Raw genomic sequence first — 22,176 nt, 5'->3', positions numbered from 1 at the left:
AGAAGGTTGGTTCCTTTTAATAAACAACAGTAACTTTCAGATACATCAGTGAAAAAGATTTTTTTTTCCCCTTCTGGTGCTGAGATTAAAGCCCAGGCCTTGTGTATGTGAAATACACAGTCTCCCACTGACCAGTAGCTCCATTACCTGATCCCCAAAACTCAAGTGGGGCTAGAGTGATGGCTTAGTGGTTAAGGCGCTTGCCTTTGAAGCCTAAGGACCCAGGTCTGATTCCTCAGGACCCACCTAAGCCAGATGCACACGGGGTGCATGTATCTGGAGTTCATTTCAGCAGCTAGAGGCCCTGGCACATCCAATCTCCCTCCATCTGCCTCTTTCTCTCTCTCAAATAAATAAATAAAAATAAAATATTTTTTTAAAACTCCAGCAGAAAGACTAACGGGTGTTGGCAAGGACATAGGCCCACAAGCAGAATCTCACAGGAGAATTATTTCTACAACTAAGAAATTTTGACTTTATTCCTGGCGTTCATTCCGTAAGTGAATTGGAACATTGAGCTACATGCACACATAAAAGTCAGTCTGTTCAAACACTATTTGTAATAGTGAACACTGTACCCAGCCAAGATAGTCCTCTGAGAAAAACAGCTAAGTCAATTAAAGTCATCCTAATAGAATGTTATGCACCTGTTTAAAAGACAAGTTTATATCGCACAGCAACATGGAAGTGGCTCTTAGACATGTCACAACTTATTTGAATTTATTTTTTTTTCATCTATAAAGATAGGAAAAAAAAATCTCTTAAGATTTGGGTGAGAATTTAGTTCAGTGGTAGAATGCTTGTGTGGTTTGACTACCAGCATCTGAAAAGAAATTCCTAAAATTATTTAAAAAAATAAATATTTTTTTGTGGGGGGGAGGGGTCCGAGGTGGGTCTCACTGTAGCTCAGGCTGACCTGGAATTCACTATGTAGTCCCAGGGTGGCCTCAAACTCACGGCGATCCACCTACCTCTGCCTCCCAAGTGCTGGGATTAAAGGCGTGCGCCACCACGCCCGGCTAAAAAAAAAAATATTTTTATTTATTTATGAGTGAGACAGAAAGAGAGAAAGTATAGGTGTGCCAGGGTGCCCTGCCTCTGCAAATGAACTCTAGATACATGTACCACTTCGTACATCTGGATTTACCTAGGTAATGGGGTATTAAACTTGGCAGCAGGCCTCACAAGTATCTTTAACCACTGATCCATCTCACCCATCCCTAAAATTCTTTTTAATCTCATTGTATAAAAAAAAGAAGTATTGGGCTGGAGAGATGACTTAGCGGTTAAGCGCTTGCCTGTGAAGCCTAAGGACCCCGGTTCGAGGCTCGGTTCCCCAGGTCCCACGTTAGCCAGATGCACAAGGGGGCGCACGCGTCTGGAGTTCGTTTGCAGAGGCTGGAAGCCCTGGCGCGCCCATTCTCTCTCTCTCCCTCTATCTGTCTTTCTCTCTGTGTCTGTCGCTCTCAAATAAATAAATAAAAAATGAACAAAAAAAAATGCTTTTTAAAAAAGAAGTATTGTTGGGCATGGTTGTATGCCTGTAATCTCAGCATTAGGAAGGTAGAGCCTGAGCTACCTAGGGAGGTTGAGGCCAGCCTGGGCTACAAAAGACCCTGCCTCAAAAACAGTGAGGGCCAGAGAGATAGCTCCGTGGTTAAACGCACTTGCTTGCAAAGCCTGAGGACCCAGGTTCATTTTCCTAGTACCCATGTAAAGTACCCACAACGTGATATATGCATCTGTGGTTCATTTGCCCTGGCAGGAGGCCCTGATACTCCATTCTCTCTGTCTCTCTTCTAGCTCAAATAAAATTTAAAAACAAACACAGAATTCTCTGCTCTTAAAACATACAAATGTCGGGCTGGAGAGATGGCTTAGCGGTTAAGCGCTTGCCTGTGAAGCCTACGGACCCCGGTTCGAGGCTCGGTTCCCCAGGTCCCACGTTAGCCAGATGCACAAGGGGGCGCACGCGTCTGGAGTTCGTTTGCAGAGGCTGGAAGCCCTGGCGCGCCCATTCTCTCTCTCTCCCTCTATCTGTCTTTCTCTCTGTGTCTGTCGCTCTCAAATAAATAAATAAATAAATAAATAAATAAAACATACAAATGTCAAAAAAAAAAAGATATGTCTTTTTTCATCGTTGTATTCCCCTTAGGAAAACTGAAATAACACCAACAAACACCTTCTTTCTTTCCTCCTTCATCAAGGTTGAATCTGCTTCCTTTGCTAATTCAGATGATCAGCGTGTCTTGGAAGCTAAACCGACAGGAGCAAACTCCCCAGGTAAAAATGTTGAAACAGTTTTCCACCAAAGGAAAATGCCTGAATGCGCAGGTTTCCGAGATGGTATCTTTGGAGGCAGAAGTCCAGTGAAGGGTCCCTTTACTCTATCTACAGGACCACACTGCTGAAACCCACCGCCAGCCATTAGACCAGCCCGGGTGTGCTCATCACGACCCCTCCTGACTCCGTGACTGGCATCCTGCCCTGAACAGCTCCAAGTAGAGGGGATTCCCAGTTTGCCCGGGGTCAAAATTGAGAAGGAGGGGCGCGAGAGATGGCTTAGCCATTAAGGCGTTTGCCTGCAAAGCCAAAGGATCTTGGTTCGACTTTCCAGGACCCACGTAACCCAGATGCACAAGGGGGCACACGCATCTGGAGTTCATTTGCAGTGGCTGGAGGCCCTGGCGTGCCCATTCCCTCTCTCTCTCTCCCTCTCTCTCAAATAAATAAATAAATAAAATATAGTTTTTTAAAAATGAGAAGGAAGCCTGAGTGTAGTGGCCCACGCCTTTAATCCCAGCAGAGGTAGGAGGATGGCAGTGAGTTTGAGGCCACCCTAAGACTCCATAGTGAATTCCAGGCCAGCCTGAGCTAGAGTGAGACCCTACCTTGAAAAACAAAAGTGGTGGGGAAGGATTTCATTTCTAAACAAACTGGAAAGATCCCCCAGGGAGGAGGAAGTTGCAATCCCATGGTGACTAAATTTTGGTGACCGCTGGAGAACTTTGTGTTGGCAGCGTTGAGTAGGACATTTGCTTCTGCTCTGTGGGCCTCAGCTTCCCCATGTGGACGGCGGGTACAAAACTTTTTTTTTTAATTTTTTTGTTCATTTTTATTTATTTATTTGAGAGTGACACAGAGAGAAAGAGGCAGGTAGAGAGAGAGAGAGAGAATGAGCGCACCAGGGCTTCCAGCCGCTGCAAATGAACTCCAGACGCGTGCGCCCCCTTGTGCATCTGGCTAACATGGGTCCTGGGAAATCGGGCCTCGAACCGGGGTCCTTAGGCTTCACAGGCAAGTGCTTAACCGCTAAGCCATCTCTCCAGCCTGGTACAGAACTTTTGACTCACCTTTCAGGGTCACTTTAAAGAAAGGTGACTTTCAGAAAAACTTCCTGAACACAGAAGAATAACACCCCAGTTCCAGATGGACCGTGGCCCCAACAATAGATCATCTACCGTGGCCCCGGGGTCCTGGATCAGGTCTTACAACAGTTGGTTGAAGCCTCGGCCTCATCAAGAGGCTGCAATGACTTCATACGCTGGCCTGGAAATTTCGAAGGAAAATTTCAAAGCTGCTAGCTGGTTTGCTGTTCATTAGATGTTAACGAGACCCTTTTCTCTCTCCAGATCAGGCTGCATTTTTAGCACCAGCTGAGCCAAGTACTGCCACCGTCAATGTGGCTCTGTGTGTGAACGGAAGGGAACATGGCCCACGGTCCCACCAGACGCCAATGATGGGTCTGGTTCAACAAAAAACATCTGTCTCCCACATAAGGGAAAATAACAAGGGACTCTGAAGCCAGACTAATCTTTTGCGACACAGGTACCCTGTTCTTGCTGAAATTCACATTGTGGCTTGTGATTGGGGGAAAAAAAAGTCTCAGAGAGAATAAACCAATAGTTTAAAAAAATTTATTTTTGTTTATTTTTATTTATTTATTTGAGAGCAACAGACAGAGAAAGAAAGAGGCAGACAGAGAGAGAGAGAGAGTGGAGAGTGGGTGTGCCAGGGCTTCTAGCCACTGCAAATGAACTCCAGATGCGTGCGCTCCCTTGTGCATCTGGCTAACGTGGGTCCTGGGGAACCGAGCCTCGAACCAGGGTCCTCAGGCTTCACAGGCAAGCGCTTAACCGCTAAGCCATCTCTCCAACCCTTTCTTTTTAAAAGGTTGGGTCTAGCTCTAGCCAAGGCTGATCTGGAATTCATTTTGTAGTCTCAGGGTAGCCTTGAACTCACAGCGATCCTCCTACCTCTGCCTCCCGAGTGCTGGGATTAAAGGTGTGCTCCATGGCACCCAGCTCCAATAGTGTTTTTTTTTTTTTTTTGAAAGAAGGAAAGGATTTTGAAAATCTTTTATTTGTAGCTGTGTCTGTATATGATGAGGTTGATTGCTGTCTTTATTCTACATTTTCTCTGGGTTAGTGTGAGACCAATGCTCAGTCAAAAGCAGTATCAAAAAAAAAAAAACCAAAAAACACAAGTCAGGATTGGAGAGATGGCTCACTGGGTAAAGACGCTTGCTAAGTCTGACAGCTGGGGTTCTATTCCCATTTAGCCAGATGTGTAAAGCAGCACATGAATCTGAAATTCATTTGCAGTTGCAAATGTGTGAGACCCTACCTCAAAGAGAAAGAAACTTCAACAGATTATCATCAAAGTGTTATTCTATTACAAATAAGTAGAAATCCAATATGTGTGCCTATTCTCTTTCCTTGCAAATAAATAATAAACTTTTTTGTTTTATTTATTTATTTGACAAAGAAAGATGGAAAGGAGAGAGAGAGAGAGAGAATGGGCACACCAGGGCCTCCAGCCACTGCAAACAAACTCCAGACACTTGTGTCCCCTTGTGCATTTGGCTAACGTGGGTCCTGGGGAATCGAACCTGGGTCCTTTGGCTTTGCAGGTAAATGCCTTAATTGCTAAGCTATCCCTCCGGCCCCAATACAAATACTTTTTAGAAATATAAGTCATAGTTGGGCGTGGTGGTACACGCCAGCACTCAGGAGGCAGAGGTAGGAGGATCACTGTAAGTTCGAGGCCACCCTGAGACTTCATAGTGAATTCCAGGTTGGCCTGAGCTAGAGCGAGACCCTACCTCAAAACCCTCCCCGCCAAAAAAGTCATTACATCCTTTGCAGTCACTGAATTTCTTTGATCAAAGGCATGAGTGACTGAGATAAACTATGAAAATTACATACAGAACATAACCTTGATCATTTTCTTGTTCTCTTCCTCTTTTTATTATGAGGTAGGGTCTCATTTTAGCCCATTCTGACCTGGAACTCACTGCTATCTCTAGCACTGCCTCTGGGGTACTGGCATTAAAGGCGTGCGCAACCACGTCCAGCTCTCATTTTCTTTCTTCCTTTTTTTTTTTTTTTTTTTTTAATTGAGGTAGGGTTTTGCTGTAGCCCAGGCTGACCTGGAATTCACTCTGCAGTCTCAGAGTGGCCTCGAACTCATGGCGATCCTCCTACCTCTACCTCCTGAGTGCTGGGATTAAAGGGATGCACCACCTCTCCTGGCTCATTTTCTTTCTTTTTAAAAATTTTATTTATTTAGACAAGGTCTTACCCTGTAGCCCAGTCATGCCTCAAATCTACTGTGTAGTCCAGAGTGGCCTCAAACTGGTGGTGATCCCCTTGTCTCTCAGTCTCCCCAGCACTGGGTTTAAAAGCTTGAGGCAGCCGGGCGTGGTGGCACACGCCTTTAATCCCAGCACTTGGGAGGCAGAGATAGGAGGATTGCTGTGAGTTCGAGGCCACCCTGAGACTCCATAGTGAATTCCAGGTCAGTCTGGGCTAGAGTGAGACCCTATCTCGAAAAACCAAAAAAAAAAAAAAAAAAAAGCTTGAGCCAACATGTCTGTCTTGATTTATTTTTATTTTGAGAGGCAGAGGGTTTATCTTTTATACTAGATTTCTACTTACTTGTAATAGAATAATGCTTTAACGTTAATCTGTTGAAATTTCTTTTTTTTTCCTTCCTTCCTTTCTTTCTTTCTCTTTCTTTCCCCCTCCCTTCCTCTCTCCCTCCCTTCCTTCCTTCCTTCCTTCCTTCCTTCCTTTCTTTCTTTCTTTCTTTCTGAGGTAGGTTCTCACTCTAGTCCAGGCTGACTTGGAATTCACTCTGGAGTCTCATGCTGGCCTTTAACTCACTGTGATCCTTCTACCTCAGCCTCCTGAGAGCTGGGATTAAAGGCATGCACCACCACACCTGGCTGAAGTTTCTTTTCTTTTCTTTTCTTTTCTTTTCTTTTCTTTTCTTTTCTTTTCTTTTCTTTTCTTTTCTTTTCTTTTCTTTTCTTTTTCTTGTACTCCTCTCCCAGGGTTTTTGGTGTTGTTGAGGGCTTTTGTTACATACTACTTCTAAAGTAAGAAAACAGTTAAAACGTTAAAAAAAAAAAAACCAAAAAAAACAAGTGAACACCAAACTTGGAGTTTTTAAAGCTTACCTTTGAAGATGTTAAGCCAAATAAGGAATGTGTGTGTGTACCCAGCTCACCAGGCCCTAGTCAGCAATGAGTACTATAATTATATTCTTTTTGTTAATAACAGTCGTTAGAAAATGGTTTTTCTTTGTTATTGTAGAGCTGTTAGTCATCTGTGCTTGCTCATTTCTGAGCTGTCTGTTTTATGTTCTTTTTAGCTGGAATATCTTAGGTCACTCCTACTTATTTCCATATCAATATATCATATCCTATATATAGCAGATATTTTCTCAGTTTCATACTTCTCTTGTAATTGATTTATTTCTGATTTTTATTTTGCTGGGTTTTGACTCTGGGCTTTGTGTATACTAGGTGAGTGCTCTACTTCTGAGCTAAACTCCTTGCTTGGCTTCTACTTTTCTGCATCCATAGAGTTTAATATTTTCATGTGAACAGAGTTCAATATTTTGAATGGGTAATCCCCGCAACCCCCACCCCTGCATGGATTTCTGAAAGTTAAGAGAGTCAGCTTTTATTCATGTTCATTCATAGGGAGTTGAGAAAAGCATTCTCATACTTTTTTTTTTCCTATTTTGTTTGTACTTTGATTTTTTTTTTTTTTTTTTGGCAATAAAACATTCTGATCCGAAACTTAGTTCATTTGATGCCAGGCATGGTGGAGCACACCTTTAATCCCAACACTCTGCAGGCAGAGGTAGGAGGAGCTCTGTGAGTTTGAGGCTACCTTGAGACTGCATATTGAATTCCAGGTCAGCCTGGGCCAGAGTGAGACTCTACCTTGTAAAACTAAATAAAGGCTGGAGAGATGGCTTGGCAGTTAAGGGGCTTGCCTGTAAAGCCTAAGGACCCACGTTTGATCTCCAGATGCCAAGTAAGCCAGATGCACAAAGGTGAGGCAAGCGCAAGGTCGCACATGCCCATTAGGTGGCGCAAGCATCTGGAGTTCGATTGCAGTGGCTGAGGCCCTGGTGCACCAATTCTCTCTCTCTAAAAAAAAGAAACTGTTGATTTGATCAGTATTTCCTGACCACCTCTCATTGTCTGACCAAATGTAAATAAGTAAATAATAAAGGAAGCAAAATTATTTAGAGGGAGCCAGGCACGGTCGCGCATGCCTTTGATCCCAGCACTTGGGAGGCAGAGGTAAGAGATTTGCCATGAGTTCGAGGCCACTCGGAGACTACGTGGTGAGTTCCAGGTCAGCCTGGGGCTAGAGTGAGACCCTACAGCAAAACAAACATATATATATACACGTACATATATACATGCACACGTACGTGCGCGTACACACACAGAGTTTACAGAGAAAGATGAGTAACACCAGGCAATTCGCATCCAGTGGGTCAGGGTTGAGAGCCGCTGGGGTGGCTCTACAAGCTTTTGCTTTGCTCTGAGGATTCATGAGCCAGCTTGATAAACTAGGACAGTCCCTACAGCCGGCCGGATCTGGCTGACCACGGATTTCATGCTCTAGCTAGTAGGCAAAATGTCACCAGTACTAAGGAACCAAAAGAACTATCTTCAAAAGACTGAGAAACATAGAAAAACAACAAAATCTACCATTAGCAAGATTTCCTATCAGGATATGGAGGAGAAGTACTGCTGTTCAAGATGATTTCACCTTGGCTTTCTGCAACAAATAATTAAAGGAAACCTCAAAGTGACCAGTGAATGTGAGAATCAAAGAGCGCATCACAAGGAGTGGGACCCGCAACAAGAAGACTCCGTTATAATCGTATCAGGTCAGCAAGTTTTTTTTTTGTTGTTGTTTTTTGTTTTTTCCCTCAATACAAGATTTAGACAAATAGGTAAGTTTTTTTTTTTTCTTCAAGGTAGGGTCTTCCTCTATCCCAGGCTGATCTGGAATTCACTATGTAGTTTCAGGGTGGCCTCAAACTCATGGTGATCCTCCTACCTCTGCCTCCCGAGTGTTGGGATTAAAAGCATGTGCCACCACACCCGGCTTCAATAGGGATTCTTAAATTGCTATGAGTATAAATTATACTAATTTTATTTGTTGTTTTTTTTAATATCTTTTTAAATATTTATTTGCAAACAGAAAAAAGAGAGACAGACAGAGAGAATGGGTGTACCACAGCCTCCATCTACTGCAAACAAACTCCAGATGTACATACCACTTTGTAGATCTGGCTTCACGTGGGTACTGGGGAATTGACCCCAGGTTTTAGGCTTTGCAGGCAAGTGCCTTAACTGCTGAGCCATCTTTCCAGCTCCCTTTCTTTTTCTTTTTCTTTTTTTTTTTTTTTGTTTCTTGTAAAAATATTTTTTTTCTTTTCACAATTTTTATTAACATTTTCCATGATTATAAAAAATATCCCATGGTAATATTCTCCCTCCCCCCCCCACTTTTTCCTTTGAAATTCCATTCTCCATCATAATCCCCTCCCCCTCTCAATCAGTCTCTATTTTATTTTGATGTTATGATCTTTTCCTCCTCTTATGATAGTCTTGTGCAGGTAGTGTCAGGCACTGTGAGGTCATGGATCCCTTTCTTTTCGTAAAAGTAATTTTAAATTTTATTTATCTATTGTTTTATTTATTTAAGAGGGAGAGGCAGATAGACTGGGGGTGCCAAGGCCTTCATTTGCCGCAAATGAGCTCCAGATGTGTGCACCACATTGTACAACTGGCTTACATGGGTCCTGGGGAATCGAACCTGGGTCTTTTGGCTTTACAGGCAAGTGCCTAATGGCTAAGCCATCTCTCCAGCCACCAGCCCATTTTCATTCCTTTTCTTCCCACCCTTCCCCCTCTCTTCTACTCTCCTCTGTTCTTCTCTCTCCCCCTCCCACTTCTCTCTTTCATGAGAGGGTCTCATGTATCGCAGGCTGACCTTGAACTCATAGCCAAAGAGGATGATCTTAAGATTGTGCCTCCACCCTGGGTGCTAGAATTACCAATGTACACCATCACCCACAGTATATGCAGTGCGAGAGATCGAACTAAAGTCATCATGCATGTTAGGCAAGCACTCTACTAATTGAGCTACATCCTCAGCCCCTAAATTAGTAAGTATAATTTTCATGAAGACAATTTGGCCATGTTTATCAAAAGCTTCAAAAATACTTATAGTGTTTGAGCCATCAATTCTACTTTCTAGAATTTCTTTCATCTAAAAAATAGATATGTAAAGCTATGCTAACAAAAATCTAATCAAGGGCTGGAGAGATGGCTTAGTGGTTAAGGCACTTGCTTGCAAAGCCTAAAGACCCAGGTTCAAGTCCCCAGAACCCACGTCAACCAGATGTGCATGGTGGCACATGCATCTGGAGTTCGTTTGCAGTGGCTGGAGACCCTGGCATGCCCATTCTCTCTTTCTTTCTCTTTATCTGCCTCTCTCAAATAAATAAAAATAAAATGTTTTTTAAAAATCTAATTAAACTAGTCATGGTGGCGCATGCCTTTAACCCCAGCACTCAGGAGGCTGAGGAAGGTGTATGACCATGAGTTCAAGGGCAGTGTGAGACATGAAACAACATATATAGTGAATTCCAGGTCAGCCTGGGCTAGAGCGAGACCCTATCTCAAAAAACGAACAAACAAAAACAATCTAATCAAAATAGAAAACCTTGAAAAAAGTCAAAAAAGGGGACTGATTAAATGACAAAGCAGTACACAATCATTTAGACATCGAATACAGAGTAAATAACCACTTAAGACATAATATGCATTATTATTTGCTATGAGAATCATAGTATTTTTTTCCTTCCAAAATGTTAATCTGATAATGAATTATTCTTTGAGGCAAGATCTCACTCTAGCCTAGCCCAGACTGACCTAGAACTCAACTTTGTAGCCCAGGCTAGCCTCAAGCCCATGGTGATTTTCCTACCCCAGTCTCAGGGCTAGACTTAAAGGTGTTAGTCACCAAACTGGGCATTAAAAAAAAAAAAAATCTCTTGAGTTTTCTAGTTTTCCTTTTTCTTTAAAAAAAAAAATATTTTTGCAGGTTGGAGAGATGGCTTACTGGTTAAGTCTCTTGCCTGCAAAGCCAAAAGACCCCAGTTCGATTTCCCAGGACCCACATAAGCCAGATGTACAAGGTGGCACATGCATCTGGAGTTTGTTTGCAGTGGCTGGAGTCCCTGGTGCACCCATTCTTCCTCCTCCCCCCTCCATTCCTCTCTTTCTGCATCTGCCTCTCTCTCTCTAATAAATAAATAAATAATAAATTTTCTTTTTGAGAGAGAGAGAATGGGGACACCATGTCTCTCTCTCTCTTTTTCTCTCTCTCTTTCTCTCTCTCTTTCTCTCTCTCTTCCTCTCTCTCTTCCTCTCTCTCTTCCTCTCTCTCTTTCTCTCTCTCTCTCTCTCTCTTTCTCTCTCTCTCTTTCTCCCTCTCTCTCTTTCTCTCTCTCTTCTTCTCTCTCTCTCTCTCTCACTCTCTCTTTCTCCCTCTCTCTCTTTCTCTCTTTCTCCCTTTCTTTCTTTCTGTTTTGAAGTAGGGTCTCACTCTAGCCCAGGCTGACCTGGAACTCACAGCCATCCTCCTACATCTCTCCCGAGTGCTTGCACCAAAGGTGTGCAACGCCATGTCCTGAACCGAAGGCAGTGTTTTTTTGTTCCTGAGCAATGCTACACCAGAGGACCCCAGTAACTCCTGATCTTGGGACTGACTTCACCCACGAGCCTTTCAGATGCTTCTCTGCGGGTCCTGCCTTCCCAGTCTCTAACTGGCCTACCCAGCTCCGGGCTCAGTCTTTAGGAACTTCCTGGATAATTGACAGGAGGGTGGGAAAAACCCCCTTCCTGCTGCTGTGGCTCACAAGTTGGAGAACGTGATGGTGAATTTTATGTCAACTCAGTTAGGCCATGCTACTCAGAAGGATATATGGACATTGCTCTGAAGGTTTTATTTTGAGGTATGATAAGCATTTAAATCAGTAGGTTATATATACACATTTTTTTCTTTTTCCCAGTGCTGGGGATGAGACCCAGGACCCGTGCATGCTAGGCAAGCGATCCAGCAGAGTCCCAGCCCTGGATCAGAAGATTCTGAGCAGAGCTGACTACCCTCTCTCTATATGTGGGAGCACCTCATCCAATCAGAAATCTGGGGTGTCCCACAGAAGACAGAATATTGCCTGAAAACTGAGTACCTTAGTACTCAGGCGTAGCTTCAAGTTTTCCCTCATCTTCCACCTACCCTACATGGATTGGATTTTCAAGCCCCTACAATCATGACTCAGTTCTTAAAATAAGGACCCATAGGGCCTCCATTTCTACATCTTTTTTTTTTTCCTATTGGTTCAGCTGCTGTGATGAGTAAATACTTCAATTCTACTTAAGGCAGGAACGGGCAGTAGGGTGTGTCCTTTTTGCACGCATGGGATAGAATTATGGGTTTTCCAACAAGATTACGTCGAAATAGTCTTATTTGTGTGGTGTAAATACATGATGTTTTTGTGTTGCTCCGACTTCCACATGTTTCAGCACCTACTCACTTAAAATAAACGACTGAGCTAACTACAAGGGAGACAGGATTTCTTTCAATGTAATGCCCTGTCTGTCAAGGTTAACGCCCCTCAGGAGAAGTGGTCATATCTACGGAGTATTTTCCAAAACATGGTATAATGGGGCCTGGAGAGAGGGCTCAGTAATTAAGACACTTGCCTGTGAGCCTAAAATCCTGGGTCTGATTCCCCAGTACCCACATAGAGCCAGATGCACAAAGTATCACATACATCTGGAGTTTGTTTGCAGCGGTTAGAGACCCTGGCACACCCATTCCATTCTCTCTCTCTCTCTCTGTTTGCAAATAAATAAAAGGAATTTATAACTAATCCTCAAATAGTATTGGTATATCAGTTAATGAAGCACTTGTACACACAGTGGCTTCTAATTCTCCAGGTAAGAGGAGGTGTCATTACAACCACCTATACTTTGCAAAAAATAAAACGGAAGGTCAAGCAGAGTGTGGTGGCACATGCCTTTAATCCTAGCGCTTGGGAGGCAGAGGTAGGAGATTCACCATGAGTTCAAGGCCACCCTGAGACTACATAGTGAATTCCAGGTCAGCCTGGGCTAGAGTGAAACCCTACATCAAAAAACTAATAAAAATAATAATAATTGGGGCTGGAGAGATGACTTAGCACTTAAGGTACTTGCCTGGGAAGCCAAAGGACCCAGGTTCAATTCCCCAGGACCAATATAAGCCAGATACACACAAGGTGGCACATACATCTGGAATTCCTTTGCAGCAGCTAAAGGCCCTGGCACGCCCATTCTCTATCTGCTTCTTTCTCTCTCAAATAAAATGTTTACCCCCCCACAAAAAAAAGGTCAAGTAGTGATGTGTCATGCACCTATCTATTCAGCTAGCCTATGAGGGAACCAAGACCAGAAATAGTTTTTTCTTTTCTTTTTTTTGGTTTTGAAACCTTTTTTGGGGCTTTAAAATTTTAAATCTTTATATTATTATTATTTGGTTTTTCAAGGTAGGGACTCACTCTAGCTCAAGCTGACCTGGAATTTACTACATTGTCTCAGGGTGGCCTTGAACTCATGGTGATCCTCCTACCTCTGCCTCCCAAGTGCTAGGATTAAAGGTGCATGTCAGCACATCCGGCCTTATCATATTATTAAAAACATATTTTGTATGGTGTGGTGGTTTGATTCAGGTGTCCCCCCTAAACATAGGTGTTCTGAATGCTAGGCTCCCAGCTAATGGACATTTGGGAATTAACATCTCCTGGAGGCGGTGTATCATTGGGGGCGGGCTTATGGGCGTTATAGTCATGTCCCCTTGCCAGTGTTTGGCACACCCTCCTGTTGCTACTGTCCACCTTATGTTGTCCAGGAGATGATGTCCACCTCCTGCTCATGCCATCATTTCCCCTGACATCATGGAGCTTCCCCTGAAGTCTATAAGCCAAAATAAACCTTTCTTCCCACAAGCTGCTCTTGGTCAGGTGATTCCTGCCAGCAATGTGAACCTGACTGCGACATATGGACGCATCATATGTTGGGACCCTCTCTTCCCTCACCTCTGACTGCGGCATATGGATGCATCATGTGTTGGGACCCTCTTTTCTCTCTCACTTCTGCCCCTATTCCATTGGGGACCCTCCTCTGTGTGCTTGTTTTTCTACGTTTTCCTATCATTCAGACATCCCTCCTGTAAGGCTAGCAGGCTTTCTGCAAGAAGATGAGAATGCCAAGTCACCGTCCTAACAAGGATATTGGCGGACAGGAGCTTTGAACAGTGGGATGAGGAAAGAGAAGCCGGGGTGGGGAAGGTAAGTGGAGAGTTGAGGTTCAAGTGAAATGGTGACTCATTCTCATTTTTTTTTAAGACAGCAAACTCGAGTTCCTTCATTTTATTTATTTATTTGAGAGAGAGGTAGACAGAGGAGAGAGAGAGAATGGGCACACCAGGGCCCCTAGCCAGTGCAAACAAACTCTAGACCTATGCACCATCACGCACATCTGGCTTACATGGGTCCTGGGGAATCAGACCTGGGTTCCCTAGGCTTTGCAGACAGGCTCCTGAACTGCTAAGCCATTTTTTCCAGCCTGCCTTTCTTTCTTTCTTTTAAAAAAAATTATTTGAGAGAGACAGAAAGAGGGAGAGTGTGAGTTTGGGCATGCCAGGGCCTCCTGCCACTGCAGACAAACTCCAGATGCATATGCCAGTTTGTGCTTCTGGCTTTACGTGGGTACTAGAGAATTGAACCTGGGCCATCAGACTATGCAAGCAAGCACCTTTGCTGAGCCATCTCTCTGGCTCCAACTTTCTCAACTTGTCAAAATGAGTCTAATTCAAATAGGATTTAGTCTACGAAGTAGTTCTCAAGCAACTAGTGTTAAGTCTGCCTCTCCCCCTGCCTCCAGTGTACTTTTTTTTTTTTCCCCCGAGGTAGGGTCTCACTCTGGTCCAGGCTGACCTGGAATTAACTCTGTCATCTCAGGGTGGCCTTGAACTCATGGCAATCCTCCTACCTCTGCCTCCCGAGCGCTGGGATTAAAGGCGTGCGCCACCACGCCCGGCTCTTTCTTTTACTTTTATATATTTACTTCTATATCTATAGGACCAGCCATTATTAGCCATGCTTCAGGCTCCTTAACTAGCCTGAGGGGCGCTGAAGGGCAAGGGCAGGTCTTTCTCTGCGTGCTCACTAAGATTTATTGCAAGCGTGAAGCACTGGAAAGAAGAAAACGGAACATTTCAAGTGTCTGAAAAGCACTTTTGAAAGATACAGAGGAAAAAGGACACGCCAGGCCACAGCACACCAAACACAAAAGCAGATGGAATTAAGGACTGGGGCCAGAGTGAAGTTGGACGGCAGAGAGTCTAATAAAATCGAGCTTTGGATAACAAACTTAAAAAAAAAAAAAAAGACTTTATTCTTCCAGCCTTCAGACCACACAGTTACTTGAAAAGTGTTTTCTAATGTAGACTGGATAAATAAGGCAGAAATGTGTTTTAAATGTCTGTAATAATATACTGAAAGCCATATAAGTGCATAAAAATATTTTTATTTACTTATTTGCAAGGGGGGGGGGAGAGAGAAAATATAGGTGTTCCAGGGCTTCTAGCACTGCAAAAGAACCCCAGATGCATGTGCCACTTTGTGCATCTGGCTTTACGTGGGTAATGGGGAACTGAACTCAGGTTATTAGGCTTTGTAGGCTAGCACATTAACTGCTGAGCCTTCTCCCCAGTGTCTATGTAAGTTTTAATATCTTTATTATCACTATCATTGAGACAAGGTGACTCCCTGGCCCAGGTTGGCTTGGAACTTACTATGTAGAGCCCATATTGGCCTTGAGTTCACAGCAATCCTCCTGCCTCAGCCCTCTGAGGGGTGGAATTAAATGGGTGAACCACACATCCAGCTTATTGTCAGTACGATTATTCATCAAGAGAGAGAAGCTTCTTTTTGCAGTGGGTGGTGATCACTGGGGAGACTCAAAACTCATCAGAGGGGCTGGAGAGCTGACTCTGTAGTTAAGGTGCTTGCCTGCAAAGCCAAAGGACCCCAGTTCAATTCCCCAGTACCCACGTAAACTCAGATGCACAGCGGCGTCTGCGTCTGGAGTTTGCGTGCAGCTGTTGGAGGCCCTGGCACACCCATTCTCTCTTCTCTTTCTCTGTTTTGCAGTCCGGGTTTGCATTGCTGGTAGAAATCACCCAACCAAGAGGAGTTTCTGGGAAATAGAGGTTTATTTTGGCTTACAGGCTCGAGGGGAAGCTCCACGATGGCGGGGGAAAATGATGGCATGAGCAAAGGGTGGACATCACCTCCTGACCAACATAAGGTGGACTACAGCAACAGGAGGGTGTGCCAAACACTGGCAAGGGGAAACTGGCTATAAAGCCCATAAGCCCGCCCCCAACAATACACTCCCTCCAGGAGGCATTAATTCCCAAATCTCCATCAGCTGGGAACCTAGCATTCAGAACACCTAAGTTTATGGGAGACACCTGAATCAAACCACCACATTCCGCCCCTGGCCCCCATAAACTGACATCCATACAGGATGAAAAATACAATGCTTTCAGTCTGACTTTAAAAATCCCCATAGTTTTTATCAATTCCAATGATGTTCATACATTCTCATAGTCCAAGATCTTTTAACTAAGCCATAATACCAATAAATAACCTCAAAAAACCCATAATGGCACAGAATAAACATTCATGCTGCAAAAGATGGCTGGGCATAGCAAAGAAACATTCAACCAATACAAGATTTAAAACAACCAGGGCAAATATCAAACTGTAGCTTCAAGTCCAACAACTATAGCCAGTGACAAATCTCCAAGTCTGATAATTCTAACCAGCAACAAGTCTCTGACATTCCAATTCCGCCCCTCCAGCTAGGCTACTCACAGTCCTGGGAAACTTCATCAGGGCCGGCAGCTCCTCGGCAACCATCTCATGGTCTCGGCATCTCCACTGGGTCTCCACTGCAAGCCACGGTTCATCCTCATGGCCCCATGGGGTCTTCATGCAGGCAACCAGCAAACCCACTTCACACTGCCCATGGCCATTTCCAAAACACAAGACTGTGTTGCAAACTCAATGACCCTCTTTCCAGCATTTCTTATACTCCACGCTACCAGGTAGGGTGCCAATTTGTTAATCCAGGGGGGAATAAAGCAGACTTTGAAGAATAGGACACTCCTTGAGCACCGAGACCCCTTCAAAAAAGTCTACATTCTTGTTGCCCCAGCGCAGGTCAGCTAGCCCAGTCTCAAAGGTTGTAATCTCTCAGTTGAAGTTGAAGAGGCAGCAGTTCACCCAAAGATTTTTCTTTCTGTGCCATATCCCTCTGCACACACCAGTTCATTTCTACGCAAAGCAACCCTGCACAACTTCTCAGGACATGGGCATAGGAGCAAGCTTCTCCCACAAACTGCTAGCCCAGTTAAGCAAAGCTTTTTCTCATCCTCATAAGCCAAACCTCACAGTCCATAGTTCTTACTGCATTCAGGTTTTGCAGCTCAGACCAGAATAGTCCATCAAGCTGTACTTACAGCACTGCAAGGCATCTCTTAGGCCAAGGTTTCAACTCCTTTCACATTCCTCTTGAAAATCAGCTCCAAAAGGCCAAAGCCACAGTCAGGTGTCTAGCAGCAACCCCACTCCTCGGTACCACTTTACTGTTGCAGTCCGGTTCGTATTGCTGGTAGAAATCACCCAACCAAGAGCAGCTTCTGGGAAAAAGAGATTTATTTTGGCTTACAGGCTCGAGGGTAAGCTCCACGATGGCAGGGGAAAACGATGGCATGAGCAGAGGGTGGACATCAGCCCCTGGCCCACATAAGGTGGACCACAGCAACAGGAGGGTGTGCCAAACACTGGCATGGGGAAACTGGCTACAAAGTCCATAAGCCCACCCCCAACAATACACTCCCTCCAGGAGGCATTAATTCCCAAATATCCATCAGCTGGGAACCTATCATTCAGAGCACCTAAGTTTATGGGGGACACCTGAATCAAACCACCACACTGTGCTTACAAATAAGTTTTTTTTTTTTAAAGCAACTCATCAGAGTGCTGAGAATAAGAACTCCCGAGGGCTCTGCACTGAATAAGACCTCTCTACACACCCTGCGAGGCTCCCAGAACGCCGTGGAGGAGGGGGTGGGAAGCGTGTCACAGCTAGTGGATGGGGAGGAGTGCTGTGAGACCCAGTCTTCCGGACATGACGCGGCTGTTGTATTCATGACCTCACAGCAACCATTGCTACCAGCTCAAGACCTGCTCACTGCCATCAACATTTCATCACAAGTGTTCGAAGGCATGGGGCCCTCATCCCTCCTTGAGCACTTTCCCACAGTTTATGGTTGCTAGGGTGGGGAAGATATTTTCTCCAATGGTGTCATGCTCTTATAAATAACTGCCACCCAGACCCAAGCTCATGCAAAGAAACTCCATGGGGTGCACGCGTGTACACACACACACACCCTCTGTGGTGGTTTGATTCAGGTGTCCCCCATAAACTTAGGTGTTCTGAATGCTAGGTTCCCAGCTGATGGAGATTTGGGAATTCATGCCTCCTGGAGGGAGTATATTGTTGGGGGCGGGCTTATGGGCTTTATAGCCAGTTTCCCCTTGCCAGTGTTTGGCACACCCTCCTGTTGCTGTGGTCCACCTTATGTGGGCCAGGGGGTGATGTCCACCCTCTGCTCATGCCATCGTCTTCCCCTGCCATCGTGGAACTTTCCCTCGAGCCTGTAAGCCAAAATAAATCTCTTTTTCCCAGAAGCTGCTCTTGGTTGGGTGATTTCTACCAGCAATGCGAACTGGACTGCAACACCCTCCAAAGTAGAACAGTGACTAGCTGGGAAGAAGGGGTTCAGTGGGTGGGGAGAAGGGAGGGAAAAAAAAAAGAGAGGTAATGGGAAGTGATTATGATCAAAGTACGTTATATACATGTATAAAAACTGTCAATAAGTAAAACCAATAAACACTTCCACGCACGCAAGGACATGTGGGGTACACAGTGACTGTCTCGTAAGAAACCAAAGCAACCAACAATTGCTAAAGGTGGGCTGGAGAGTTGGCTTAGCAGTCAAGGCACTGGCTGCAACACCAGACGACCCAGGTTTGATCCCCAGGGACCAATGCAAAGGGAGATGCACAAGGTGGCACATGTGCCTGAGGTTAATTTGCAGTGGCTGGAGACTCTGGCCCCTCATTCTCTCTTCTCGCCACCCCTGACTGTTTCTTTCTCTCTCTCAAATACATCTTTAAAAATCGCTAAAAGTAGTTTCTATTGTATGAGTACAAAAAAATTTTGTTGTAAATAGCAAAAAGAGGTATTTATAGTTTTAAGTGATAAGCCAATGAATTTTTTTTTAATTTATTTATTTATTTATTTGAGAGCGACAGACACAGAGAGAAAGACAGATAGAGGGAGAGAGAGAGAATGGGCGCGCCAGGGCTTCCAGCCTCTGCAAACGAACTCCAGACGCGTGCGCCCCCTTGTGCATCTGGCTAACGTGGGACCTGGGGAACCGAGCCTCGAACCGGGGTCCTTAGGCTTCACAGGCAAGCGCTTAACCGCTAAGCCATCTCTCCAGCCCAAGCCAATGAATTTTTAAAGAAAAATCTTTTATTACCTTTTGGCCATAATACATATGACATTTTTCTTTAAAATTTTAGAAAATATGGATAAACAAGACAATAAAAAGATACACCCAGAAGTAACCAGAGTTCCCATTTGTTAAACGTCCAGCTCTTTCTCCATGAATGTTTAATCAAATATTTTAAATTCTATGCATATTTAATTATAATCTTTACTTAGAAACATCTTTTCTGAATATATATATATATATATATATATATATATATATATATATATATATAATTTGCACCATTGTTTTAAGCAGCTACACAGTATTCCACCAATAGGCACTTCTAATTCTATCTCTAACTACTGGAAATTTAGGTTACTTTAACTGTTTCCATTAAAATAGTAAAGACATCTTGATGAGTCCACATTATCCAATTATTTCATGAGGATTCACCTTTAGAAGTGGGTCAGGGCTTTTGAGTATTTTGAGTCTTTGATGCTTATTTCCAGATGACTGTCAGAAAATAGGCACCTACATTTCCACCTGTCAGTTGAGCACCAGAATTCACTTCCAGATGTTTGGGAAGTATTAGCATTATGAACCAACTAGAAAGCAAGACAAAAAATAATTACTGTTCGTTTTCCATTGAGGTTGAAATTTATGAAAAGCAGATTTGAGGGATAATTTGTATGCCATAAAATCCCCGCAAGACAGGTGTATAATTCGGTACTTTCAGGAAACGTGTTCTGGGTACTCAACATCACAGTCTTTCAGAACATTTCTGTTGGACTAGCAGAAAGTTCTCCACACGGGGCTGGAGAGATGGCTCAGCAGTTAAGTCACTCACCTGGGAAGACTTAAGGATCCAGGTTCAATTGCCCAGTACTCATGTAAACCAGAGACACAGGTGGTGCATGCATCTGGAGTTCGTTTGCAGTGGCCGGAGGCCCTGATATGCCCATTCTCTCCTTTCTCTCTCTGCTTCTTTCTCTTCTCTCTCAAATAAACAAAATATTGGAAAAAAAGAAAAAGAAAGTTAGGGCTGGAGAGATGTCTTAGCGGTTGAGGCACTTGCCTGCGTAGCCTAAGGACTAATGTTTGACTCTCCAGATCCCACGTTAGCCAGGGGCACAAAGGTGAGGGAAGTGCAAGGTCGCATATGACCACTAGGTGGCGATGCATCTGGAGTCTGATTGCAGTGACTGAGACCCTGGTGCACCAATTCTCTCTCCTCTCTAAAAAAAAAAGTTCCCCATGCCCATTTACATACCATCTATGCTCCTATCCCCAGCCCTAGATACCCACTGCTTTGCCTTATTATTATATTTTTTTCTTCACATACTTGTCCGTCCTAGGGATTTCATGTAAATACAGCCATGTAGTAGGCTGGAAGGAAAAAAAAAAAAAAAAACCAAACCAGACATCTGCTTTCATCTGGGTTGCATGTCCAGTTGTTTATTCTTGCACTTTCTTCATGTTAAATTTCAGTTTTCTCTTCGTCACCAAGTCTCTGCCCATTTTCCTATTAAGGTGGCTAAGGATTTCACACACCGTTTCATGCTTAATCAGCAGAATCCTGGCAGCGGTGGGAAGGATGACTCTGCTTTTCCAAGCCCAGAGCAATCTGTAGAAGCTTTCTGGCTGGCAAGGGCTTTGTCTGCCTAAGCACAGGCTGCAGTGTAACACTGAAGAGAAGTCAAGATTATTTATTAGACTTGGGTGTTAGGTTTCTCTTTTTCAAGGACTGTGACATATTTCCAATTTGTTTTCGAAAAACAAGACAACTTTCATGTTAATCCGTTAAGGTTGATCTTAACTTTTGTAAAGCAGAAATATTTTCTTTACTGAATGAGGCATCATATAAATACATAAACACTGCCTTACTTGAGTATTTCTCCTAGTTGATTGATGGTTAATATTGTCAGTTGAACGGGATTGAAAGTCACCCAGGAGACGAGCCCCTGAGTGTGTCTGTGAGGCAGTTTCTAGATTAGGTGAATGGGTCCTGAACTGAATAAAAGAGAGAAAGTGGAGGCGCACACCTTTGATCCCAGCACTTGGGAGGCAGAGGTAGGAGGATCGCCGTGAGTTTGAAGCCAGCCTGGGACTAGAGAGTATGTTCCAGGTCAGCCTGGGCTAGAGTGAGATCCCACCTCTAAAAACAAACAAAACAGCAAACAAACAAGAGAGAGCACATGGCCTTGCACATCTTTAATCCCAGCACTTGGGAGGCAGTGGTAGAAGGAGGATCACTGTGAGTTCAAGGTCAGCCTGGGACTACAGAGCGAATTTCAGGTCAGCCTGGCCTAGAGTGAGACCATGCTTACCTCAAGACCACCCTCACCCCTCTAAAGACAGAGAGTCACGGAGCATTTGTGACTCTGACTCCGACTGCAGACACAACGTGACCAGCCACTTCCTGCTCCCCCTGCCGTGTCTTGCCCGCCAGGGTGGACTGCCACCCGCCAGCCACAATCAACCCTTCTTTCACGTTGCTTTTTTTGTCACCGCAATGAGAGGAGTAAACCACCACACTTTGGTAGCCTGCGTTCTTCAAGAGTGCTGACAGGTCCCAAACAGACGCAGGCCAAGCACCGTTTTGGAAATCAGACAGGATTCTTTGCACACTCCCTCTGTAAAGATTAAGGGAAAGCTGGATGTGGTGACACACCTGGTACCCGGGCACTCTGTGGGCAGAGACAGAATTGCCACAGACTTGAGGCCAGCCTGGTCTATGTGTGGAGTTTAAGGCCAGCCAAGGCTACCCAGGGAAGACCCTGTCTCCAAGTAGCTTGGCAGACGCAGCCTCAGGAAAAAACACGCTCTAATCTGAAAAAGAAAAATGTCCTATCTGGGCTCCAAATCAACCGTGACTGAATTGGCACACAAGGTTGTATCACTAAATCCCGGAAATGAAAGTTCAGGCTTGGCAAAAACTGTTTTAAAGAAAAGCTCGAAGCCTAAACAAATCAAACAGGGTGGAGTGCCTGTTATTTCCTCCTTCAGTGTTTGCTTTGAGGTAGGGTCTCACTCTAGCCCAGGCTGATTTGGAAACTCACTCTGTAATCCCAGTCTGGCCTCAAACTCATAATGATCCTCCTACCTCTGCCTCTCAAGCAGGCCTTGTAAAAAACTACTGGATCATTTTGGATTGAGAGCACCGAAGGAG

This window comes from Jaculus jaculus, chromosome 20, assembly GCF_020740685.1.
Source record: "Jaculus jaculus isolate mJacJac1 chromosome 20, mJacJac1.mat.Y.cur, whole genome shotgun sequence".
In the NCBI taxonomy this organism is placed as follows: domain Eukaryota; kingdom Metazoa; phylum Chordata; class Mammalia; order Rodentia; family Dipodidae; genus Jaculus; species Jaculus jaculus.
The sequence above is the reverse complement of the archived record's forward strand: the minus strand, read 5'-3'. Positions refer to the sequence as shown.